Source organism: Adiantum capillus-veneris, chromosome 16 (genome assembly GCF_014529385.1).
Source record: "Adiantum capillus-veneris isolate H3 chromosome 16, ASM1452938v2, whole genome shotgun sequence".
Classification (NCBI taxonomy): Eukaryota; Viridiplantae; Streptophyta; class Polypodiopsida; order Polypodiales; family Pteridaceae; genus Adiantum; species Adiantum capillus-veneris.
In genome coordinates, this window is record NC_140946.1 from 82,514,580 (window position 1) to 82,542,056 (window position 27,477).

Sequence of the window (27,477 nt, forward strand, 5' to 3'; positions counted from 1 at the left end):
CCACAACTCTGCCGGGAACCATGGGGGAGCCTACTTCATGAGAATGGACACTGTGTCCTTTCTCTACTCCCATCTCCGCATCAAGATCCATTTAAAAATCTCACTTGCTCATTTGTGTGAGTTAAGCTCATTTACTTTCATCTTCTGTTGAGCTATAGGCCTGTTGAGCTTTAAGTTCAGCAATGATACAAAGGCCAGGCTCAATTCCCGAGGACACTCTAGTTATTTATTTCTTATTTTCTGAGGTATGACCTCGACTGTCCTAGGATTCCACAGGCCCAAAGCAGTCGATCTCAAGCTTTGTCACTGGTGACACTTCAAGGGTATCTGGGAAGAACGCGGACTGTTTTTACAGCTTGATAGACACAAATCAAAGCATACTTAATAAGTAGCTGCTCACAGCTACACAAGATTCTACTTATTGCTTTATGACAATTTTGCTTTAAAACACTTGAATAGATAAAAAATCCAGTCAGGCCAAAAGGAGGCAGGTGAAGACAAAGACCCAACTGGATATAATGGCTCCTTCACTTTCGATTGGAAATCGCCCAATACAAAAATACCAGTGTTCTCTATTCCCCACCCTCTTCCCAATTTACAGCTATGTAAGCCTTGACAAAGAGCCGCTCAGCTGCCTGACAAAAATACTGGTTGTGGCACAACTTAGCCACGTACATTTGCGGGACATTTAATAATGGCAGCATTTCTCTTCTAGATGTGCCAACTTTGACATTCCAGCGATGGTCGTCATGACACCTGGAGTTGTACGGGTAAACTGAAGAGCACATTGAGCTGGTGTTCTGGAGTCTCCAAGCTCCGGGAACTTCTCCCTCGCCTCAGGGGCAATACCTTTGACAAGCCCTCCCTGCATCAAAGAAATAGCAAGAATGTTACTTTTTTTAAGATAACTTCACCTTATCAGACATAGAAGTGTTCAAAAGAAAAAACTTGTCACCTGAAATAGTGGCGAAGAAATAAGCACGTTGAGGTTAAGATGGGCTGCAGCATGTAAGAGTGGGAGTCTTCTTCCCTTGATATTCTGAACCGGGTTATTAGCAACATCTTGCAAAGCCAAGTTAAAGGGTACCATGATAGCTTTGAAATGGTGATTGTCACTTCCTGCAACAGATAAGCAAAAAACAATATAATAATGCCGCTAGGAGCAAACCCATAAAAACACATACAAATGGTGGCATGCAAGGAAGTACCAGCGGCCTCTTTGGCAAAATTCACCATCTCTTCACATGAAATGAAGTTTTTTGATCCCGACGTTACTCTGAAAGCATTCCAAGTAGAGACGCCATACATTGATATCTTCCCATCTTTTGCAGCCTGCTCCAGAGCGGCAAACAAGTTTCTCAAACGAGAGAGCACTGTCTGCCGAGCTACAATGCCAAGCTCAATCTCTGGATTATGTATCAAGTATATGTCAATTGTCTGCAAACCGAGATTCCTTCTGCTGGTCTCCAGCTGAAAAACAAGTACTCTCTCTCTCTCTCTCTCTCTCTCTCTCTCTCTCTCTCTCTCTCTCTCTCTCCTTAGTATATTTATTTTGTTATGTTATGTTGTTATTGCTGTTATTTTTCTTACTTTGACTTTGTATCAAATCCACCACATTGTAACTTTCCGGTCTCATAGGTCACTTTGGCCTTTTGAAGACGTTAATATAACAATTCATATACCTAGATGAATCCAGGATAAGCCCAGATTCACCCTTGAAGAAAGTGCAAGGTATAGACCCATGGTAGTCACCCACAAGACAATATAACCATCAGCTCCATCATGCATAGTATTGACTAAATACGTTAATATAACAATTCATTTCAACTCTCTCTCTCTCTCTCTCTCTCTCTCTCTCTCTCTCTCTCTCTCTCTCACACACACACACACACACACACACACACTAGCAAAAGTCTAGTAAGAATCTCACAATGCATCAAGAACAGTCTGCACAAGTAAACTGTCATAAATGACTCAGTTTTAAAGTATTCATTCAATCAATCAACACACATTCAATCTCTTGAGTCTCAATTTGATCTTCAGTATGAAGTTTTAAGTCTTAATTATAGGATTAGCGTGTAAGAGGTAGGGCAGATTCTAGGTTTCCTAGCCGAGTCGCTACTGCTGTACGTTTGCCCCCCCCCCCCCCCCCCCCCCCCCCCCCCCCCCCCCCCCCCCCCCTCCCCCCCCAACTCGCTGCCTTCAGCTCCCTATCCCGCTTCTCCCTCGCCCACCCCCCCTTGGGCCGTCGGTTTCTCCTTGCGCCTTGACCTTGAGGGCCTGTCCTTAGCAGTCAAAGCTCCTCATAAGTCATTTGGTTCTGGTCATTCGCCCCACTCACAGCAGCAGACACAGATGGAGGCTCATGCTCCGCCCCAGAGGGACTCTCCAGAAGCCCCCTCGCCCGACCCTGCAGAGCCCACCATCCGACTTCCTCCCTCGTCGACAGAGCAAGCGAGCCTACACGCAGAGGTGGAGTGCCTCCAAGCGACTTCTCTCATCTGCAAGATCAACGGCAGCCAACCTAGAAGAGGAGAGGTGTGTGATCTTCTCCAGGCCCGCCTTTTTAGCAGAGGTGGGCAAGATTCTTGATCTTCAGTTTCTTGGGTGTGGCTACTACCAGAGTTTGGGACTCCCAAGATGGCGTCCAAGGTCATTGCGATGAGTCCCCCTGGCCATCTGAGCAATTCGGGCACACTTTTGACAATGGCGCCATGGTTTGGACCCAGCTACCGACGTTCTTGTCGACGAGGCAAACCTACCCATCTCAGTCTGCTTCCCCGGCTTGAGGAGGGAGTACCTTCCGTTCCTTTCAAGGATAGGCTTAGAGATTGGGACTGTCCTGAAGACACCTCGCACGGCAGCCTTTGTAGCTGCCAAGGCGGCTGGCATCCCCACAGTACGTGTTCTGGTTCGAGATACCCACACTCTCGCGAAGGTCATCCTACTACCTCGGGTGAGTGGCGGTTGGTTCGTCAGAGCGTGGAGTATTTGGGCCTCCCGAATCAGTGTTTTATTTGTCGTCAGATGGGCCATCTTGCGAAGGCCCGTTCACAGAGGAGACCCCGACCTTCACCGCAAGCTTAGCCGTAGCCTTCAAGGGCTGGCCAATTGCAACAGACAGTCACAAGGTACGCAAGCAGAGCCACCCTCCGAGCTTGGGGCTCAAGCGGAGGAGGGCTGGCAGCAGGTTCGTAGTCGGCGTCGACACGGGCCACCATGCCAGCCTGACACTCAGAGTGGTCCCCCGGCTCCAGTCCAACACACAGTGGGTTCCCATAGGCAACACGTTTCAACCCTCTTCAGCATCAAGACGAGGTCCCCGCTCCACCTCAGCCTCACCTTCGACAGCCCTCCCCCCCCCCATCCCCATGTTCCTCTTTGCCTCCCCACCGCGCCCTTCTCCATCTACCGCTCCCCGCCCTCCCGCTCCTCCTCCTCCCGCTAGCCCCCCTGCCTCCACATCTCCTTCCCGCTCCTACCCTGCAGCTGACCGAGGGGGCAAGACCATCCTCGGCTGCTAGGAGATCTCTTGGCAGCACTTTTGCCACGAGTTGCTTAGCAAGAGAGAGATAGCCTTTCTTGCAAACCCCCGTTTTGGTGCAGATGTCTCTCTTTGCAACAGTTCCTCGTGGACTGAAGAGCTTCCACATGCATCGTCGTTGGGACTTCTTTGCCTACGACTTCACACGTTTGCTCGGCGACCATTCACCAAACTTTGAGGCAGCTTTCTTCAGAGTTCATGTATTGTTCCTTACACCTAGACAGATAGAGGCCCTGGACTCAGCAAGAGAGGATGAGAGGATGGGTTGGCCGCTCATTCGCAGCTCGCAACTCACTGATGTGCTGCAATGCCTGCATAACAGAGTCAGCAACCCAACTCGCACGGCCAAAAAACTGCAGGTAAAAAAAATTTGCCCCAAATTTTTTGTTGAGTACGGAATCACTTTCCATACTCGTTTTACGCAGGGCAACCACACGGGTACGAAAAAAACTATGACGTCAAGAGCTTCAGCGATGCCTTGTGGGAGGAGATATTGATCTTCTTATGCTACAAGAGCATCATCTGTGTGATAGTCGCATTAGACGATGTGGTCAGCTTTTGCGTGGGCGGTATGAGACATTCTAGTCAGCATCATTTGGACCTGGTGGCATCAGGGAGGGGTATGTATTTGTATTGCAGACTCTTGGCAGCATGCCATTGTGGACAGAGGTCTTATTGTGCCTGGCAGGGCTCACTGGATTACTATGCAGGTTCAGGGTTGCCTCTTGGGCTTCCTGAACATCTATGCACCCAATCTGGCGAGTGTACGTGCAGAGTTTTGGTCTCATGTTGTAGAGTCTCTGTCGCAATGGTGCATTGGGGGTGACTTCAACATGTTGGAGGACCCCTCTGACACGATTGGAGGTAGCCATGCTATTGTGCATTGAGTTGAGTTGATAGCTTGGGAGAGGCTATGTATGACTTTGTGGGTTTCAGATGTTTGGCAGCACTCTAGCTTTGTGAGGCTCCCAGATAGCCTGGCCTTCTCTCGTTTGGACCGCAGAGTGGGAGCAGTGAATCTATCTCGGATAGATCGCTTCTACACTAGTGACCATTTCTCTAACTTAGGTGGGACAGTTTCCATTCTAGCTGGGACATCTTTTTCGGACCATGCACCAATGATCCTCACAGTGACAGATAGACAGAGGAGGGAGAGCAACGATGATACGCATCCCTGAGAGTATCTTGCTAAACTCTGAGCTCAGAGAGCCAGTGGTGGCTCTTTGGACAGAGGGCTTAGACACGGAGGACTCTCCTGCTGACAGAGTGACCACTGGACTTGCTCAGCTTAGTCGGTTCTTTCTTCAAGAGTCTACGGCCCGCCTGGCTGCAGTGAGAGAGGAGCAGCAGCATCTCTGACAGGGCGTTGCTTCCTTGCAGAGGATGTAGGAGTAGCACCCAGACAATCCCTGGTTGAAGGAGCATTTGCAACAGACTCGCCAAGAGCTTGCCAGCACACAGGAGAGGCGTCATGAGTTTCCTTTCCATCGATAGGCATCTCAGTGGACCCAAGTCGATGACAAAGTGACGGGGGTGTTCTCAAAGCAGTGAGACCCCGACATGCGCATGCCAATGTCAGCCAGTTTAGGAGGCCTGACGGGTCAATTGCTTCAAAGCCAGAGGACATGCGTGCAATTGCTATTGACTTTTACCATGACGTGTTGTTAGGAGAGCCTCCGTCAGAGCGTCAGGATGCATGCAAAGAGCAGGTTTGGACACAGATGCCTTGTCTTGTGATTGAGGAAATGCACCAGAGGCTTGAGCTGCCTCTTCAGCTAGAGGAGCTTCACGCGGCCCTCAAAGCACTTCCCCGTGGTAGTTGTCGAGATGAGGATGGTTTGAAATTGACTCCAAGTTTTTTCTTAGAGTATTGGGACTTGCTTGGCTCAGACCTCTGCATCGCTTTTCAGTACATCTTACACACAGAGAGAGATACCTGACAGCATGAGTGAGGGCTTCATCTACCTCATTCCCGAGGAGGGTGGCTCCTTATATGAGATTCGGCAATGGTGGCCCATCGCCATCCTCAACTCGGCCTACAACAATCTTGCCAAGGCTCTGAGTTTGAGGATTCAGCCACTTCTAGAGAGCATTATACATGGGACCCACACAGGTTTTGTCAAGGAGCGCAGTATCCTTGACAACACCTTTACCTTTTGGGAGGCATCAGCCCTCGCCCCCTTGGTGAGGATATGGTGATACTTCTTCTCGATTTTTGAGAGGGCCTACAATAGAGTTGGCTGAGACTTTTTGGAGGGCACTCTACGTAGGATGGGCTTCTCAGATGCCTTTATCAGAGGTGTGTCAGCTCTTTACAAAGGTGCACACAGTCAGGAGCTTTTGGCAGGAGGTAGAGGAGATCGTTCCATGCTTAGACGTTCGGTCAGACAGGGCTGCCCTCTTGCCCCCTTCCTCTTTCTGTTCCATGCATTGGCGATGAGCAGATTTTCGATTTCACAGCAGGTTGATTTGCGTGGCTTAGTGCTCCTTATTCGGGGTGATGAGCTACTGGATAGTTTGTAGACGACTCAGCTTTGTACTTGGAGGGCCAAGAGGCCAACCTGCACAAGTGTGAGCAAGCTCTTGATACATTTTGTTGTGCATCAGGTGCACTGATCAACTGGAGGAAGACAGTGCTCCTACGCCTAATTGGCTGTCACGTGAGGGTTTTAGATGGATCCCCCCAAGGACTACAGTTCGATACTTGGGTTGTCAAGTAGGCTTGGACTAGTCTCCTGAGCAGCACATTGCTCCCCTCCTCTTGTCCATCAGGAGGAACATTGGAGCTCGGCACGACTTTCTTTGGCAAGGAGGGTTGTAGTGGCCAACCAGGTATTGTTGGCTATTACTTCTTGTTGGATCTTTTTGAGCTCCTCCATCAGCCAGGTAGAGAGGCTAATCAAGAACTTCCTTTGGTCATGGCGTGACACTCAGATAGTCCGGGCCAAAGTGGCCTGGCAGGTCATCACTCTACCTTGTTCTCAGGAGGGGTTGGGGATCATAGACCCAGCACAGCACAGCAGAGCCCTTCTTGGGAAGTTTGTTGTCAAAGGACTGCTTCCAAGGACGGAGTCCTAGAAGGAGTTTTTGCCTCAGTGGCTCAGAGCTAGAGTGCCTCAAGTAGGAGGCGAGTCAGCAACACCCAGATGGATGGGGGCCTTCACGAGACTACAGGTCCTCATCGCAGTTCTGGCTTGCTCAAAGAGTGTACCCTCCATGTTTTTCGAGCTACAGGGTGAGGGTCGATTACACAGTCTCAGTAGATGCCCCATTGGTTGCAGAGTGTTGTTTTCAGAGGATCCGAGTTGTGGGCATTTGTGGGAGGACTTGTGTCATAGATCCTAACCCAACAGCTCTTGAGACAGGCCACTGGAGGATGTGGGCTCGAGTGCAGTAAGATCTGGAGAGTGGTTTTGGAGGGACCCTTTCTCCTCAGCCGACCGCCCAAGGGTCCCTTTCTTTCAGTACACTCTTCGATTGGGACGTCACATACTGGCAGCACGGAGAGAGGCTCGTCCTGCTGCAGCACCTCATTGGCAAGAGGAGGGTCTCACGCTAAGTTCTTGTCAGCTTTTTGGGCGAGGTTGTGAGACGCCAGACAACCGCAACGAGTCACATTGTTCCAGTGGTTGGTTGCACATAGAGCTACAACAGTATGGGGAGTTGGCTTATACATAGTGGCCTCTCGGCAGCATGTACAGCTTGTGCCCATCCTTTGGAGAGTCGGCGTTATTGTCTTTGGGACTGCCCTATGGCACAGTAGGTGTGGCTTCGGGTCCGTCGGCTGATGCCAGCTCTTTTCCACAGCACGACAGTACACCTGGGGGGCAGTTGCTTGGTCCACTCTCACGGGCCCTGCACTGCAGTTTGAGCTATCCTCCACCAACAAGATGATAGTGATACAGGGAGGTCGACCTAAATTCCAGCCTGCTACAGAGCTTACTCCACAGGAGTGGTGCAGTGAGAGAGAGGTGTCTTGGGAGCTAGTCTGTGGCTTAACACTCTGGTTCATATGGCGGGCCCACAGCTTCCGCATCTTTGAGCGGAGACTATTCGAGATTTTTGGCTTGAGCTAATCCATACACTCGGGGACAGTCGAGAGACTCCAGGGCAGCTTCGTCCGCATGCGGGAGCGTAGAGAGGTGTTGCTTCGACTCTGGCACCCTCGCCTTTCTTCACCATGGTGCAGGGTGTGCTCAGATGGCACTACCATCCACCTATCTCGCTTTTCCATCCTCCCATCTCCTGATTTATCCCTCATTATACATATGATGTTTTTCCATTGGGAGAGTCTCCTTGTATGATTGTTGTAGCCCTCTCTAGTAGAGGTAGTTGTAGCCCCATGGGCAGTTTCAGTAACTAATAGAAGGATCGTTTTCTCGGAAAAAAAAAATTATAGGATTAGCACCCCTAATCCTCACAAGCCCCAAGCCAAGTACATGCACTTCAACAAAGACGACCCTAGAAAACACATGAGATAGGAAAGATTGGTAGTGGGTGGCCAAATTTGGACAAACACTAGCCATACAAGCACCCTAAGTGGCCCGCGCCCTATGTACCATGCAAATTAAGTGGCCAACCAAGGACAAATCCTAGCATAAAGCATGCTTAGTGTTAGTCCCTCATCGGATCCATCCTGCACACATGACATGACACAAGGCAAACTCACACCTAGACACATGTAATGAGCGAACATCAAGCTCGCCTCCCAACCATAGAGCCAATACGGCGCACCCTCGAGCCTAGGAGCCTGCAGCCAAGCGGGCTAGCCTCTACCACGAGGGTCGGTGGCCGGTGTCCCATACCACCGAGTCCAAACCAATACGGGTGTACGGGCAGAGCTGCCAAGGGCCAAGAGTCCAAGTGTGGTGATCACACAAGATGTCTCACAAATGAGACCCAAGTCCTACATATAGGACTTCATAACCTAAGGGTCAGATTCACATTGGCGGACATACTACAGACACCCATCCTGATGTCTAGGGGCATAACACTTCCCCCTTATTTTTAATTGTTGTCCTCAGCAATGTCCTCGATTATGAAACAGGGAAAGAGATTCCTTAACGATCTAATTGATTCCCAAGTGGCTTGGGATTCACGACCATGCTTCCACTTGATCAAATATTTGGGGGTAAGAAGTCTTGCGAGACTCGCGACCCTTTGATCGAGAACCGATTCGAGTTCAAGTGGAACATAACGGGTGGTGTCTTCCAAGTTCGGGACTTGCTCGAGAGGAATCACTAAGTCATCCTGCCCTAGCCATTCCTTTAAACGGCTTACGTGAAACACAGGATGTACAGCAATGCCTTGAGGCAGGTCCAACTTATAAGAAACCCCAATTGTCTTCTTTGTAATATGAAATGGACACAATAACGAGAAGATAATTTTGAGCATGGACCAATTCGAATCATTTCGGAATCCTTCGGTACCTTGGAGTACACCCACATGCCCTCCTGGAGTTCGCGGGGTTGTCGCTGCTGATTAGCATAAAAGTGGCACGATCTTGTACCATCTTTACTCTCTCTTTTGCGATTTGGAGCATTTCTTGCACATCGTGTAAGAAATCGGCTTACTCATTGTATCTTGGGTCCCTTTGAATCCGGTGGAGATTGGTGGTTTCGGCTCATAATTGTACATAGCATGAACGGGCTATAGCCAGTAGCTAAGTGCCTTGTACTCTTATAAGCAAACTCAATCTCTGTGAGGTAACATTCTCAATCAGATTGATGTCGAGAGACATGCTCGTAGCATGTCCTCCAAGGTTTGATTTGTGTGTTCGGTCTTTACTTCAGTTCAATTTGTGTGTTCGGTCTTTACATCAGTTTCAGGATAATCTGAGGACGACATGCATAGGTGGGTCTCTAATTTTTAGAAGACCGTTTGCCAAAAAATTGCCTGTGAATTTAGAATCACAATCACTGACAATTTCGTCGAGCAAAACATATAGTTTGTATAAATGTTCCACAAAGAGCTGGGCTAGCTCGTAGCCCTTTACGGTGGAACGTGAAGGAATAAATCACACCATCTTCGTGAGTCGATTGACGACGACACAAATGGCATCGTGACCAGGGTTGGTTTCGGGTGATCCAACTACAAAATCCATAGAAATGCTTGTCCATTTGCTATCACGAATTTGCAAAGGATGTAATAGCCCAACGCGTTTTTATCGTTCAGCTTTGTTGAGGTGACATTGCGAGCATTCTCGCACATACTTTTCAACAAAAGCTTTCATGTGCAACCAATAGAAATACCGGCCAACAAAGGCCAAAATACAATGTATACCAAGGTGTCCTGCACTTGGTGCATCATGACACTCCAACAAAATTTGATGATCTTAGAGATATTTCAAAGAGTGGGCCCCAAAGACGTAATGGCGCCAAACCTTCAAGGCATGAATGACCACCAACAATTCCTTCTTCTGTGTGGAATAATGTGTCTGCACATCTGTGAGCTGGCGACTCAAATGCTATTGGCCGTCCGTCCTCGTATAAGACAGCCCAGTTGCATAGTCATTGGCATCTATTTCCACCACAAAGGGTTTGTTTGGATCCACAATCTGCACCAGCTGTGCAATAGTAACAAGTCACTTCAATGTTCGAAAACATTGATCAAGCTCGTCGGTCCATCAAACCAACGAACTAACACTACGCTTTTTGCTTTGGACGCCCTTTAACAAATAAGTAAAGAATTCGGTAATACAAGCGTTATCCTTGATAACTTTTCGAAAGAAGCCCGTAAAACCCAAAAAGGAATTCACTTGCCTGATCATGCAAAGAATGCGTCAATCCAACACATCACGTACCTTCTCGGGTTCGATGCGAATGCCATCAGCCGAGATGACATGACCAAGATACAGCAACTCCGTGCGGAAAAATTCGCAGTTAGTTTGCTTGGCATACTACCAATGTAACATTTAATGGCCTAGTAACTTGTGTGTAGCGGGAAATAGCATGAACATAGTGAGCATTTCATTAGAACAGATTCCTAATGAGAATAACAAGAGTGCTTGGGTGGAGAGAGCAACAAAAAGTATAACACCTAGTTAGATAGCATGAACAATACTTCAAAAGAAAGAGAAATTAAGCAATTGAAATCAGTTGAGGACCGGATTTGCATGGAGCTGGTTCCCCCTCCAAAAGGCTTTGTATTATGGTTTCTCCCATCAAAGAGACATTTTACAATACAATTCTTTGTGTTCCTTCAATACTAGCTAGTGCAATGATCGTGGCAACTACATGCATTTACATGAAAAATCTCTGAATTAGAAAAAGACAAAATACCTGGATTGTTGAAGGCGTTTACCAAAGTATTCGTCGGATGCGGAGGTAGACGCCTTCTTCTTTTGCTTGGGGGACGCCTTATCACCGCGGAAGTGGCCGGTCTGGTGGCGAAACAATGATTCTTCTTTTGATCTTCCACATGAGCTGCCTTTGATTTGCTGACATTCATGGGTTTTTCCCCATAAGGTCCAATGATTGACTGGTGGCTGCTCAAGCGTTCAAGCGCTTGAATTTTGACGTGAAGGAACCACGGTGAGAAGTCTGCCCATCCGTCGGGCCACCTTCAGAAGCCGCCAAAGTATTATTATAATTTTTGGCGAACTTATAGATGTCCTCAATAGAAGTGGACGGATTGCGTAAAACCTCGTTCTGATATGCTGGCGGCAATCCGAAGAGGTACAACGTCTGCACAATGATCATAGGGTCATCGAGAGCCTTCGTTTTGTGGAGAAGATCCTTGAAGGCCTGTGAGTAAGCGTCCATAGTTCACTTTCCCGTCTCACAGCAAAATAGCTTCTTGAAACACTCAATCCTATCGACTTACACAAAGCGAGAGCGAAAGATCGATTGAAACTCTGCCCAAGTTGTGGGTTGTGGTCGTAGCGCAGCCCACCAAGAGTAGGCCTTCCCCTTTAGCATGAACGGAAGCTGCCCAAGACGTTGGGCATCCATAAAACGATGCATATCGAAGAAGGCGGTCCATTTCGCCAACCACGAGTCTAGCAATCTCTTCGCGCTCTTTCATTTCCCCTTTGAAGAGGTCAAGATAGAGCTGAAGAGGCAAAGTACCCATGGTGACGAGCGAAAATGAGACCTGCGTAGAGCACAATTCCACGAGTTGTCTCTGCATCTCTACAAACTGCTACTGCAGCATAGCAACGAGAGATGTTTCAAAGGCAAATGGCGGAAAAGAAGAACTCTCGAGACGAAGCCTATGCGTGTGTGTGGAATCAGGAGGAGAAAGAGGCCCTCCTCCATTAGTTGATGTGTGCTCACAGCGCCATTCTCGTGCGGAGAAGCGTCATGTGACGCCATGGCGCTTGGATGTGCGGGTAAATACGGGAGTATGCCGTAGAGACTCGCTTGGGGAACAGCGCCCAAGACATAAAGCAAATAAGTAAAATGGCACTAGCAAAAGAGAGAGAGGGAGCACAAGACCTTTGTGCGAGAGAGAGAGAGAGAGAGAGAGAGGAGAGAGAGAGAGAGAGAGAGAGAGAAAGAAAGAAAGAAAGAAAGATTTTTAACGTCTATGTCAGGCCGAAATCGGCCTATGAGACAAATCAAATGTACATGGTGTGTATGTCATCCGTCTATCGGAAAGACAAATGAAACAAAACTGATACAAAACTGAACTGAATGTAGGTAGTGGGGTATCTGAGGAGGGATGGAGCTCTATCTATAGGGGTATATGCATGTCTATATGCTCAAGGTAGTACAATCATGAGAATGCATCAAGCTATCTAGCTCCATCCTGTACTAATGGGGGGATGTAAGATGTGGTACATGGGCGGGTCTGGTGCCAAGGCTGCCCGGATGAAAGCTGTCGGGTCGGCCCTCATCTGGGCCACTCGCTCCTCAGTGGCACGGCGCTCCCGGGCTCGGATCTCCTCGATCTGTCGGTGGTGGGAGCTCGCGCCCCTGTAGCCTGTGACTCGTGGTCGTCGTCTAGCTCGGCTCACCTCCACCTGTGGGAGTGTCACTCCCCTCTGAGTGTCTGGTGGGGGAGGGGCGGTAATCCTCTGAGAGAGAGAGAGAGAGAGAGAGAGAGAGAGAGAGAGAGCGATGATAATGAAGTAAACGCTCCTGCTCTACGGCGCATTAAATAGGAGAGGCGGGAAGGACTAACCACCCTACAGGGCTAACTGCCTCAAGCGGGGAACCTTCCCGAGTATTTACTCTGCATTTTACTCATTTCATGAATAATTTTCAGGTTTCTCACTTTGTCCGGCCTTTTAAGTGACTTGATTTTTAAAAAAGGGACAGTTTGTACCTATTTAAAAAGGGCTGGTCACTTGAAAGAGTGGGCGGCCACTTTGGTAAGGAAGGGTAAAGAAAAACCCTTAATGCTCCTAAACTAACGAGCGCCGACTGAGAACTTTGCGGCCCTCGCATAACCAACCCTCTTGTGCCAACGCAGACTTGCCGCCGCAAGTGTAACCACCCATGTAGCTGCTTTCGCGTTGCCTTGCATGGCCGCCGTCGTGTCGCCCCTACTCTCCGCCCTCGAGCTGCACACCTGGCTGAGCTGACCGTTTGCGTGCCTGGCCGCCTTCGTGCGTGCTGACGTGGCATGTACAGCCAGCGGCCCAGCAGGCTACATACAGCAGTGCAGCCAACGGCTCTGCACACCACTGCACGTCTTGGGTTTTCGTCATTGACCTCATAGGGTGAGGAATAATGCCTATGAGACACAATGGTCGGAACACCATGATGCATGGAAGCTGAACTACCATGATGCACAAATGTAACATACTTTTTCCATCTCCGTTTCCTGGAAATGATATACTCCATGAGCAATAAAATTCTCTTACCGAGACGCGTTTACAGAAGGTGCTATCAAGTCCTTGGAGTGGCAGCTCCCGAGGACACCCTCAAACATACTCGGTTACGGAGAGATCAAAAGACACACCAAGCATCCATGTGACTGCCCCAGCAATCAGCATCCCACGCACGAGAATCTGTGAAAAAAATTCACCAGATTCCCACCACCGGCTAGCATGTGCCCCCCCTTGCCCTCCTCTCTCGCTAGTAGTGTCCCATACCACCCTATAGGAGAGTTGAGAGAACCTGTCAAGCTGGGCCATCACAGTCCAATGAGCTCTAGTGGTTTTGTGCACGTCTCCATGTCGTGCATACGAGCAGGAAGAAGCTCTGCTACCAATGTTAGTCTCTCGCCGGATCCATCTTGCACACATGACATGACACAAGCCAAACTCACAACTAGACACACGTAATGAGAGGACATCAGGCTCACCTCCCAGCCATAGAGCCAATACGGGCTCACCCTCGATCCTGCAGCCAGCGGGCTACCACAAGAGCCGGTGTCCCATACCACCAAGCCCACACCAGTACAGGTGTACGGGCAAAGCTGCCAAGGGCCAAGAGTCCAAGTGTGGTGATCACACAAGATGTCTCACAAATGAGACCCAAGTCCTATTTATAGGACTTCATAACCTAAGGGCCAGGTTCACACTGGAAGGACATACTGCAAGCTCCCATCCTGATGTTTGGGGACGAAACACTCAGCTACCTAAAGTGAAGCAATAGGAGAAACACAAGGCCCCACACGTGGCCTATACTCTGAAAGGATCCCTAAAAACTCTCTATAGCTCAAGACCCTCTACCAAGCCACTCAGATATACACCTTCATAGGTCAGAATAGTCTGAATTTACGAATTATAAGAGAGGCTAAAACACCCGCAAAAACACAAGGCACACAAGAAAACCGGAAAAGAAGAAAAACCAAATCACCTTATTTGCTTCTACACAAAAAAGAAAAGAAACAATTATTTACCATCTAGTAACAGCACCCTCTTGAAAAATCCTTACAAGAAAGTAGAGATTGATCAACGCCTAAATGTAATCCTACAAAGCCTATAAAGTCCAATCGAAGTATCTGCAACAACTAATGTTCTTGAAGAGCAATACTAAATAGTAGAAAGTTGAGTGCTCCGAAGCGACACAGAAGAGAATAGATACCAAGACCTTTGGTGTCATCCGAAGGTCTGACAATATCATTCATGAGGAAATAATCTCAGCACACTTACTCCAATCTTAGAACAGACGTCTGGTAGTGGGTTATACCCTGCCTAAGAAGGCAGACCACTCCTGTGCTTCCACTGAAGTCAAATCCTATAGCATCTGTCGGAACCAGATAGGGTATGCTAACTGCTGTGACCCCACGAATCTGCTCAGAAAAATCTTTCCATTCCAAAGTGGTAAACGATCTTGCCATCCCGCTCTCTCCAAGTTATTGATGCAACTTAAAAGGTGCACGTAAGTGGTGTGAGACAGGTCTTTCTCATATTTATCACTGCCTGTGAAATTGGTATTAGAACCAGCTATCTTATCACTCACAGATTTCTCTTGGGTTGTGTGTATGCTCTCAAAACTCAATGGTACCCCACAATGACTTCTTTTAACTCAAGGAGACAAGTTTACCACTTTCATTAACTTGAGTCCAGAGAAATCAAGCATTGTTGACGTAAGGTCGAAATCATGGTGCCCCTGCAACATGGGTAGAGAGTTCTTTGGAGTAGGGCTGAGGCCACCTTGACATTTTGGGGAACCATTGCATGGCTAAAACCCGTAGCTTTCTGAATGCTCCTCCAAAGACCGTACCACAAATGTCCCAGTTTCTCAGCTCTCAGCCCCTTCCTTTGTCTTCCAGCAAAGTGAATTATTTAATGAGATTACACAATGGCTGATGTGACAAGTTTCACCATTTCAGGGAGTGCTGTTGGAGTAGGGGTGAATCGTGCAGCTTCACATTCTCAGTGGCTTGAAAAGGAGGCACACCATCCTTACAACCATCTCAACATCCCAGGTACCACTTTACCCATGAGACTCTCGCAATTTATGTCAATACAATTTGTGATGACTTTCTTTTCAACCAATGGGTGAAGCAGACTATTACATGCTTTGGCAACAGTTGGCAATTGAGAGTTGTCACATAAAACAAGTAGTACCAAATTATTTGTAAGCAAAAATTGTTAAACCGTTTTTTCTCTCACCTGATTCATAACAAATGGTGTAGAGAGGCAGTGAACACCTCCTACAAATTCTTCCCACTGAAAAAGTCCAGCTTTGACATACTTATCTTCAATGTATGTGCGAGGATCGACGCTCTCTCTATAATCAAATGATAGAAACCCTCCCTTGGTGCAAACAACTATTTCGTTTCTCTTTATGATACCTTGATCAATAGCTTTTGCAATGCTTCGACCCACTGCTCGCTCACTATGCATACTACGATAATTACTTGCTCTGCAAAATCACAGATATACAGCAAAGTGAGCCAATCTGCTGAATAACTTAGCCACTTGGATAACAAGATAACTTACGTGTCTATAAAATTGATGCCAAGGTTAAATCCCCTTGTTATAGTTTTAATGTAATCTATGTCTACTTCTTCAGTCTCACTGCCCCCGAATGTTCCAATGCCAAGAGATGAAACAACTAGATCGCCAAGCTGCCCACCAGCTCTCAGCTGTCTAAAATGACCAGGCCCTACAAAAAATCAGAAAAACATAGTGAAGCACATTACTGCACACCTGATCCAGTCATACTATTTAACATTAATATGTGACTTCAAATTGCTATAGGGGAAGACAGTACTGCATACAAAAAGAAAGGATCTGAAGGCACCACTTTGAGTCTATCCCAATGCTCAGCATTTATGCTACAATTTGACACAATTCTGGGTTCATTCCTTAATTTCATATCATAGCAACAATTGAAACGCTATACAGTATCAACCCGGTAATATGCTGAGTATTCACTTTCCACGCAGACCCGTCAGAAATAACTCAAGCTCCTCCCCACACCCTCACCCCCCCTCCCTTTGCCTCCCCTTTCAAAAGGGTGGTGCATCCATCCCTCAATCATAAACACGCTAAAAGACTCGTGAGAAATATCAGGCACTCAAGCCCTCCTTGAACATCGGAAACAAAGCAGTAACTAAACTAATTCCATACTATTAACACATTGGACAATGAATAAAATAGTCACAATGGAGCTAGGCGCATGCAGAAGTATTAAAGAACAAGCCAATAGCATACCTCCATATACAATGCACCAATCATAAATTGAGAAGGTGTAACACGCTTGGACACTCCAAGCAAGAAATCAATAGCAACACATTCAACAGAAACTTCAAAATCACTGAACTTTAAGAGAGAGAGAGAGAGAGAGAGAGACCGGCGGAGTTCCGTGCCCAGTGGAATAGGCCCCAAAGTCTAGCGTCCCTTTCGGTATTTCTTTATCATTAATCATTGCAAAGTACAACTCTCGAGGAACCTCTACTCTCAGACTCTGCGTCCAGATGCTCTGCAAAGTGAGGCTCCAAGGGCTCTTATAAACAGTATAAGGGATGCCAAAAGCAAAGTCTCAAAGGCAGTTCAAAAGCGTCAAGTCCCAATAGCATCTGGCCCAAAAACAGCCAGCGCGTTTAGTTGCCACGTCATGATGTCAACGCAAATTGTGGACATCCGTACAGCCTGCCACATCAGCGCAATTTGTGGAGATCTGCCACGTCAATAGTTGCACGCAATTTCTTTAATCTCTTTATGTCCCCATGGGCCCCATCGGACGAAACCCCCATAAGTTGGGATAACTTATAAAATAGTAATTTTATCCATCATATCCATCAATTGGACATGCCACGTCATCATTTTGTGACATACCCCCTCTAGAAAGAATTGTAATTGCCCTCAATTACGCCTGCAAAATCAAACATAAGCGAGAAACCAATTCAATAGACACCGACTCTAAGTACCGACGCACTAGACGACACAAATCCAACACTTACACAAAGACGACAGTCACTGAAGATTCAAATCACATTCAAATCAAATCACATAAAGTACATCGAGATATCGGACCATGATGTATCGGCAACGTGTTTAGCGATAGCATCTAGATCTATCCCAGATCTCACGAATGTCTGAATTGACTAATTCTTATTGCTATCACGTCCATCTCATCTAGAATCTCAAGACCCAAATGCTGCAGTCATTTCGTCTTTCAAACATGCACTCAAACACGACTCACATGAAAGAGCACAAGTAAATCAAATTCATTTCGGGGATTTACATGTCGAAGTACTTCTTTCATAAAGTCATCCAAAAGAATACTGTAAGTCCACCAGTATCCCTGAAATCCAAAGAAAAATCAGACTTTATTCCATCTGGGTAACCTGTGACAAAGAAGTAGAGTGACTGTTGCTAGATTGGCTTTATCTCACAAAAAAATAATTCTATATGAATTATTGGAATTTTAAGTGAGAGGGTTTTTCTCACTGAAGACATCCGAGTACAGATATTTCTAGTGTGTCATTCAGAGTGATGACGAGAGCACTGTAAAAGGGAATATTTGTAAGGCCACCAGGAATGGGTACTTCAGATGCGTCACATCGGATGGGTGACGGGGAGCATCGGGAAGAAGCATTCGACCATCCGGGAGCAGACATCTCTGATACGTCATAGGATGATTGACATAGAGCATCGCAAAGGAGATTGTACTGTAAGTTCAATAGGAAAGGACGCATCACAAGGTGGGTGACAAGTGCATCGGAAAGGGAATATCCATAGTCAGGAGGAAATTCTGAACTGGGTTAGATTTAAGCACAAGGATGAACAAGCACTTGAACGAAGATGGGTTCATAGGAAACTTTGAGGGAAAACGGGTGCTTTCTAAGAAAGCAGGTTGCTTTTTGGGAAAGCACATGCTTTCCTGCGAGGGAGTCTATGTCTGCATTGCAACTGTGCATGAGATTGCATCCACGGACGCCTAGGAAGTGCTATGTAAGCATTTTTTTTAACTTATAAGGTTTTATTGGTTTTTGGGCAGGTTCAGAAAATTCTTAAATAGACCCGTCGCCCACTTGATAAGTGGGCAGCCACCCTTAAAATAAATCACAAAAAAACCCAGCGCTGCCTTTCAGCAGCAGCGTACGATCTCTCTCTCTTTCTGGCGCAGCCCAAGTGATCTCTCTCTCCATCTCTTTGGCGCCCCGCTCCCTCCCCTATTCGTGCCAGGCGAGGTCGCCCCTATTCTTACCGGCTGCCAGGAGCACAAAAGCAGCCTCTCTCTCTCACACCGGGGAAGAAAGCCAGCGCTAGCAAGGAGGATGGGCTGCTGCAGATCTCAGCAGTGGAGATGACGCCGCCGGTGAGTCCTATGGCTGCCCCAAGTGTACCAGATGTGGCCAGGACCCAATGCGCGAGTTCCCTCGCGAAGAAGTGCCTACGGAGCGTGTTTCCATCGCGACAAGCTGCTGCTTCTCTCTGTTTTCAGCCCATAAACTACGAGGACGGGGCTGATTTATGAGAAGGAACCCGAGAGCGCATTTCTTCTGTGTGTAGGATTGGAAGAGACACTTCCTCTGTGAGAACTCTCTCGGGGAATTGTTTTTCAAGAACCGAATTGCGTTTCAAGCGCCAAAGCTTTGAAGGTAATGTTTTTCTTGTTATGATCACTGAGTATTTGTTTGCAGGTGTACTTCCTCTTCGTGAGGGAGTAGGAGCAGAGGAAGGCATAAGCCTCTGCAGGAGAAAAGCGTTCTGAGGAGCTAGAGCCAGATCAGCCCAAGGGTTTTGTACCCGAGATTGGGAAGTAAATTCACGAATCTGATATTGATAGACTCTCGAGTTGGGATTAGGAACTTGAGACTCCCAAGGAGGACTTCGTGTCCAAGAAAGCAGAGTTGTTCTGCAGGAAGAAGACTCTGGAAGTAGAGTCAGAAAAAAGTTGCAAGGATGCCATGCCTTGAGTCTGGAAGGTGAAATCCCGAGGCTAGAACTTAGATTCTCGAGGACTCAGAATAAGGAACGGAAGTTCCTAGGAATAGGGCTTTGCCTTGAGGATGGAAGATGAGGCTTCCGGGAACCATAAGGTCTTATTCTAGAACGAACGTGGTAATACGTTCGGTTGAAGTGCTTGTATAGACTTCTCCTCAGTAATAAAGATACTACGAGGGGGGGTCTAGTCCCTGGTACCGTGTCGATCTCTCACTCTCTATCTCTCTCGCTCTCTCTCTATTTCTTTCTATATCCTCCGGCTTCAGTATTAAGTGATAAATTTCATTTATTTGAGAATACTTTATATTGTTATGCGCTCCCGTCTGTGACAGTGACTCTCCTCTTGTGCACTCCCGTCTGCACCAAATTCAACCCTGCTGATCTCCGAGATTTCTTGGAATAGTCAAAGCTAGACCAAAAGCCTCAAGGTAAAGTTCCAGTATCCGAGGAGTATCTGCTAGGTCCTCCTCCTCCATCCACTTTGCATCCAATGCCGAATACTTCTTGACTAAGAACCGCCGTTCACTTTACCTTGCTCTTTCCTTTCCTGGTAAGCTAGTATCTGTTCCAGAACGAGAATCTCCTCACTCTGTTCCACTTCAGGTTGCTCCTCAGGCTCCCTGTCAATTGGCACCTCCCCCTTGAAAGGTTTCAATAGACTCTGTCACAAGACGGGCACCACGTGCCAAACAGAAAAGAACAGATTGAACAGACTTTTAGCACTTCAATAACAACTGAACTGAAAGAGAGAGACGACACGTGACACGGAGTGGCAAAATGCCACCCCAGAAAGTATTGGCCCCAAACCTTGATGCCCCTTTCAATATTTCTTTATTTTGCATCAACAAAGTACAAGCCAGTACTCCATCCTCTGCACCTTCGTCCAGAAGCATGCCAGAGAATCAGCCCTAGCCTCATATTTAAAGGCCCTTGGCCATTAAAAGCAATTTACATGAAAAGCCTTCAAAGTCAAAAGCATCTCGTCCAAAAGCAGATGCCCAAAAACTGTCAGCGTGATTTACGAAAATCCGTACAATTGCCACGTCAATAGTGCAAATGTCACGTGACACATCCCAACCCTATGTGTCCGTGGACAAGCTACACAACAGCAGGGTTCACTCAAGTCAAGTCAAGTCTAGATTAGCACTGATCTGGCACTTTTGTGAGTCTATTCGTAGACCGTGCATGCCCAGTCACTTAGCATAGATGCATATCCTCCGGTTGCACACAGCATGATCATCGGAATTCCCATCAGAATCCATTAGCATCAGTTAGGGAAATTTTTCAGTGCATTTAGCCTATTTTCCTATTTATTGGTTATTTTCACTTATTATTTTTAAGTGACTTTCCAACAAAAGTAGGTAGGGCAATTTTGCTAAGTTAATATATAAGCAAACCCAAGTTAGCACTTTCTGGCAGAAGAGGCAGCAGGAGCTTCCCGCTCAACAGGTCACTTCTCAGCAGTACCCCCCAGAGCCTAGCGTTTTGGATAAAGAACTCCGTCGGTGTTTCCTCTTGCAGTTACCGCGGCAACACAAGATTCCCAGCATTCCTCCCAAGCAATCATCGCCATCATCACTCCCATCTTGGCGTTTTTCCCACGACTCCCAACCTCGGCCTGGGCGTTTTTACTAACGCCAGACATTGCTGCTCTTCCCAGCGTTTTCAGCCGAGCACTAACGCTAGCAAAACTCAGCCTTGGCAGCGTTTTTTGCAGCAAGTACAATCAGCCTAAAACGCAGCTTTATGGAGCAAGAACATCAGCGATTTCACCTTCAGCAAAGACCCCGGCAAAGCCCCAATTTTCAGCCATAAAAACGCAGCCAAAACAGTCATTTTCAGACACCGAAACAGTCCCCGAATTCAGCGATTAGAAGATCACAGATTTCAGCCATCAAGTCGCCGTCGACGTCATCGTCGTCATCATCGGCATAGTCCCATTGCATCGGTCCATTGCATCTGCATTGTACGCATTTGTGCAATCAAGTAGACCAATCTCACCGACGAGAGTGGGGCCTTCGGAGGAGGGTTTTACAACCTCGTATCTCTTCTCTCTCCTTCTCTCAGTCTCATTCATTTGCACGCACAACATCCACTCACTTTGTTCGTGACCACAGCACTCTACAAGACGGAAAGCTCTCTCTTTCCCTAAAGAACTAAAAGGAACCTTGAACGATAAAGATCACTAATCTTGAGAAAATACAACATTCATTCCGCTACACCTAACAGCAAATCAAGGAAATCTGTACAGTCTGCCACGTCAATAGTCAACGTGAAACGCGCGATTCCGTACAATCTACCACGTCAGCAATCAACGTGAAACATGGGATCCGGTCCAGTCTACCACGTCAACAGTCATCATGAAACGCAAGATTCTGTACAGGCTACCACGTCAGCAATTAGCGCAAAATCCAAGCAGTCTGTATAGCTGCCACGTCATCAGTTTCTGCTACTTCTGCTTCTTAGAGTTTAGGTCCCTCGGCCGGTGACATACACAGTGGCTCCGTTATTCAGTGGGTCAACACGTCAGCAGTTTGTGACAGACTCTCTTCTTAAAAGAGAGTAATTGTCACAAGACTCGCACCACGTGCCAATAGAAAAGAACAGACTTTTAACACTTCAATAACAACTGAAATGAAAGAGAGAGACGACACGCAAAACGGAGTGGCGGAATTCCACCTCGGAGAGTATTGGCCCCAAACCCTGGCGCCCCTTTCGGTGTTTCTTTATATTGCATCAACACAATACAAGCCGGTACTCCAAACTCTACACCTTCTCCAAGAAGCATGCCAAAGAATGAGCCCTAACCTCATATTTAAAGGCCCTAGGCCTGAAAAGCAGTTATAGTGAAAAGACTTTAAAACTCTAAAGCTTCTGGTCCAAAAGCAAAGCAAAAAAGCTGCCAACGCAATTTACAAAAATCCGTAGAACCTGCCACGTCATCAACAAGCACAAAATGTGGAATTCCGTACAACCTACCATGTCATAATGTCAGCGCAATTTTAGGAAATCTGCCACGTCATCAATTTTGGCGTGTGTTCGGATACTGCTTTATTAATTTTTTTTGTCACTTGGGGCCCCATCGAATGGGGTCCCCGTAAGTTGGTAGGACTTCTTCTTCTGTTACTTGCTCTTCTTAGGGTTTAGGCCCCTCGGCTAGCTTTTGTAAGTTGACTCCATTCTTTAGGCTTTGACACGTCAACAGTCTGTTACATCTCCCCTTCTTGAAAGAGAGCAATCGTCCGCGATTACAGCATATCTGCAAAACAATTCAAGTTAGCTCAAAAAAAATTCCGAGGGACGATACGAGCGACAATCAGTTTGCTCTTTTTATTAGGGAGTTAGCTTCTCCTTTCTGCTCTTTTGATCAAGGAGTTCGCTTCTCCTTTTCGGTCGTTTTGATCAAGGAATTAGCTTCTCCTTTCGTCCAGATCGAAACTCTTGATATTCCGACGTAGTAAAATTAGCCATCAATAAAACAATGTTTCTCGTGAAAAGGGACGAGAATTTCCTCAAGAAAACAATGTTTTATTGAGAAAATTAAAGAAATGAAGAGAAGAAACATTGTTTTATTGAGAAAATTGAAGGAATGGAGAGAGAGAGAGAGAGAGAGAGAGAGAGAGAGAGAGAGAGAGAGAGAGAGAGGGGTTCGTTGTTTATCACTAGAAGGCTTGTCACTTGAGCTTGGGAACTTGGGCATGAAAGGTGGTACTTGAGTGTCACTTGCGCTTGGGGTGCTTGGGCTTGAGACAGAAAGGGAGCTTGAGCCTTGAACTTGCAAGGTGACCATCATTTCAAACTTGGGCTTGCTTTGAGCGTGAATCTTGAGAGCTTGAGGCTTGTGAAGGGCAAGAGACTGCTTCTAAGGCCCCAAAATAAATTGCCTTTAGCCAATTTTTCTCAAAGATTAGGCTGTTGGCACATCTCCTAGCCGTCCCCCATTTTTGGGACGCCAACCCCAAGACGCCCATTACGACCACCCCATTGTCTGGACCATCCCCTCCTTGTGACCCTGCTGTGTGCAGCCAGCCACCCAATGGACCTTGCATGTCCCTTCCCGCTCTAGAAACAGAAAGGCTGCTTTTAATCCCTCCACCAATCCATTCTATCCCCTTTGTAGCTTTCCATGGGCATGAAATAAAAACATTATTACGCAACACTACTCACATGGTAAATGTAGAAAAGGCAAAGCATCAGTCTATACAAAAAGCCATATCCATGAGAAAAACGCTTTGATGTTGCCCAAAGCTGACAGCTGAGGTCCCCTCATGGAGCGTGCTATAATCATGGGTGTTAAGAGCTCAAATGAGGAATAAGCAAATAGCTACAATAGTCATGAGAATGCAAGATAACCTATTACAAAAATCACAAAACTATCAGAGCTTCGACAAATAAATCCATTTGCTGATATCTGCAGAGGCACAGAAACTTCCCTGGTCATAAATGCAGGCAGCTGACAGTGAGTAGAGAATAACTTACAATGTTCCTCAATCCTAATAAAATCCACTTAGTTTTTTCCTCTACGCATTACACTCAGCTTGTAGGGGAAGACACGTCGTAATGTAAGCCTCCTCTTATCATCTTGTAAAGACAACTGCAGCCAGATGCTAAAGGGCTTCCAATTGAGAGATACCCGCAACTGTGCAACCCCTTGCGCCAACATCATCTCTCACTCATATAAAACATCTATGATCATATATACACCCTGCAGGTGTAACCCCTTTTGTCTTGATGAACATGGGCCTAGACCATATAGCGCCCACATACTATTACAAGAATCACATTTGCCAACATAGTGAGCAATTACAATAGACTCGTAACAAGTTGACCCAAACAACAGGCAACAACACCACTATTACATGAATCACATTTTCCAACATAGTGAGCATTTACAGTAGACTTCGTAACAAGTTGAGCCAAATAACAGGTAACAACACCACTATTACAAGAATCACATTTGCCTACATAGTGAGCATTCACAGTAGACTTCATAACAAGTTGACCCAAACAACAGGCAACAACACCACTAAAATTTTAAGAGGTTCTGTGAGGCACTCCTGTTAGCTTTCTAAAAGCTCTGCAAACACTCATTGCCCCGTTCCAAAGCCCAGGGGGTTTAATAAAAGTGTTATTAAACACAAATTCTTGCTAGCATAGAATCCTGCAGTTTGGTCGGACATCAGATGTCCTGCAATGCAGAAAATTTCATCTGAGAGTAAAGATGCTAGCTCCTTAGAGCCCCCACAGGCGAGCTTTGGCCCCCACCTCCAACCCTTGACCCATTCCTACCTCGAAGAAGTAATGCAATTGCACTCAGTTCCTGACCTCTGAGTGGGCCCATTTTAGTTAGACCCTGTGTGTTGGCCTTCTAAAAGACTCTATCATTGGCAATCATGTACAAGGCCAAAGTTTGAACGTATGAAATGGGAAGTATACCTGCAGCAGAGCCGATTCGCTGGGCGTATTGGGCGGTTCCAGAACTGTCAGCATGGCCGGCTATGAGGTTTGCGGCAATGTCTGGGACGGGCTGTGCGGCATCGGATTCTGCAGCGGGAGTGGCGGCCGAGCACAGGCCACGCAAGAAAAGAGGATATCCGTTGTCTTGAGAACTTTGAAAGGCCGCTGACGAGCAAAAAGAACGATGCGCTCGCAGAAGCAGAGCTCTCGCCATAGACATTCCCCTCCCCCCTCGCCTAAACCCCTACCAAAACCTTTCCTGTACACGTCATTAAGTGGGTGCTGTAGACGGTGCAAGTTCAAATCTTATCGACCCTCACGGGGTCAGCCACGAGGGATCTAGGGTCCAAATTCAAGCGCGTGGAACGACCTTGATCGCAGTCGTCCGATCGTGCGGTGAACTAGAGGGTGAACTCGAGGCAAAAATGGCACCCCAAGTTCACCCGCCTCGCAGGGTGTGGGTCGAACCCAAGACCTCCCAGGTGCCACACGAATGCCCTACCATCACTCTAGCGTGTGCCGTTGTCCCATGTTGGCATGGCACATGATCACACCCTAGTTTACCCGCCCCTAGTTCACCCCTAGTTCACTGCATGATAAGACGCTTGAGATTAAAGCCGCCTCGGCCCCCCCCCCCCCCCCCCCCCCCCCCCCCCCAATTTGGGCCCTAGATCCCCTATGAACCATATGGCCATGCCATATAGTGACGAGGGTCCATCCCCTTTAATAATTAAGCGATTGTTTGGAGCAATAAAAACCCCCTTTACAAATTAAGTGATTGTTTAGAGGAATAAAACAAAAAGAATAGTCCCCTTCACGTTTCACAAAAATCAAGCAGCTTGTTTTTTGAACCCCACGGTAGAAGGAACTAAGTGAACACAAGATGGGAGTCCTCATGCTTGATATTTTAAAGGCAACCTTAAAGTTTACTACCATTATTGCTCCAATGTTAGTCAAGAAAAATTTGTTACTAATATATCATACGAATCACTCAACAAATGTGGCCTACAGAACGTAAATATTGAAAACATGTAGTTCAAGCAATCACAATGTGAAAAGGTTTTTAAGAGGATGACACCTATACAAATTTGGGATGGTAGTGGGGGGGAAAATGGAGATTCTCAATAGTGGTAGAAAGCAATGATACGATCGATTTGCAGTTATAAGAGGTCACATTGTTGGAGTTAGTCTTGTGGGAAATGGTTGATCATAGGAAGGAGGCAAAGGAAAAAACCTCCCTTCTTCTACCCTTTGCTCACACACATCCATTATGCCTCTCAAACTTAATACGAGACTTCCAACAATGCACTCATACAACAATCCTCTCATTGCCTCCTAATGAACTAAAATAAAAGAGTTGGGCTGGGTATCGAAGTCCTTCTCAATTTGAACATCTTTACCCTTATCCATCTGTGCTAACTCCATTTGGTTTTTGTTTTTGATTGTCCTAGGCATTTGAGTCTAATCAAGTTGGTCTTCTTAGTTGTCTGTAGTTTGTTATTACTGCTCCTTGGTTGATCTGGGGTTTGCTCTGTATGACCACAGTTGCCCTTTTTTATCAGGAGAATCATTATCGTCATCGTCGTCATTTGTTGGAATTAGGGTTGCAAGGAAACGCACACAGCTTGGAGAAGACGAAGGAAGCTCAATGCACACAACAAAGAGTGTATTACTTAGTGTGCAATGGAAAGATAGATAGCCCTAGAATGAATGGGCGTATATACAATGCATGGGGAAAAACCTTCTAAAGAGGAAAAAAATGTCACGGCAGTCCTAGTGTTTTCACACACATCACTACCACATGTATATGGTAACAAATCCCCCTTGGGGTGATGCGGTGAACGAGAGCTGGCACATGAGTAAAGGGAAGTGCCATGCAGTGAGGGCATGATCAGTCCACAAAGGGGAGTAAGCGCAAAGCTTTGTGGAAAGCTTCAAACTTCTCACAAGACAATGCCTTTGTGAAAATATATGCAAGGTTGTCATATGTTGGCACATAAGCCAAGCTAATCTCTCCTACTGAGAGCCTCTCCCTCACATAGTGGTAATGCACCTCAATGTGCTTTGTGCAAGCATGAAAAACTGGTTCCTCGCAACTGGCAATGCGCTCTGATTGTCAGTGTAGATAGTGTTGGCAGTGTCCTGTCCAACACCCAAATCAGTCATAAGGCGTCTGAGCCATACACACTCAACCGTAGCTGTGAAGACTGCCCTGTACTCAGCCTCACAACTCGAAGTGGCCACAGTAGGTTGCTTCTTGCTCAACCATGATATACATGAACTACCAAATATGAAACAAAAACCACTTGTGGACACTCTCGTGTCAAAACAACCAGCCCAATCTGAGTCCGAAAAAGCATGTAAGTATGGCAGCAATGATCCCCCCTTGGGATAAACAAGCCAAGATGTAAAGTGCCACTAAGGTAGCGGAAAATCCTCTTGATAGCTTGCCAATGCTTAGACCCTGGGCTATGCATAAATCTGATGACCTCTGAGACTGCAGATTGAATATCCAGCCTCGTGTTGCATACGTAAATGAGGTAGCCAACAGCAGTTTGATAAAGAGTGACATCAGCAGGATCACTAGCATCATGTAGACTCAATTTCAAACCTGTTTCCATGGGAGTGGCAATAGGTTTGCAATCCTCAAGTCCAAACTTACATAGCAATGTGTCTA

General features: G+C 46.7%; 1 pseudogene across 1 annotated transcript; it reads right to left on the bottom strand.

Annotated features, from left to right (window-relative positions):
* Positions 1-362: 362 nt before the first annotated feature.
* On the bottom strand, positions 363-25,059 carry LOC147439355 (uncharacterized; annotated as a pseudogene). Its single transcript, XR_015184579.1, has 6 exons — positions 24,780-25,059; positions 15,888-16,053; positions 15,558-15,810; positions 1,209-1,470; positions 956-1,119; positions 363-865 (listed from the first exon to the last, which is right to left on the bottom strand). The product of XR_015184579.1 is annotated as an uncharacterized LOC147439355 (transcript).
* Between the last annotated feature and the right edge of the window lie 2,418 nt (positions 25,060-27,477).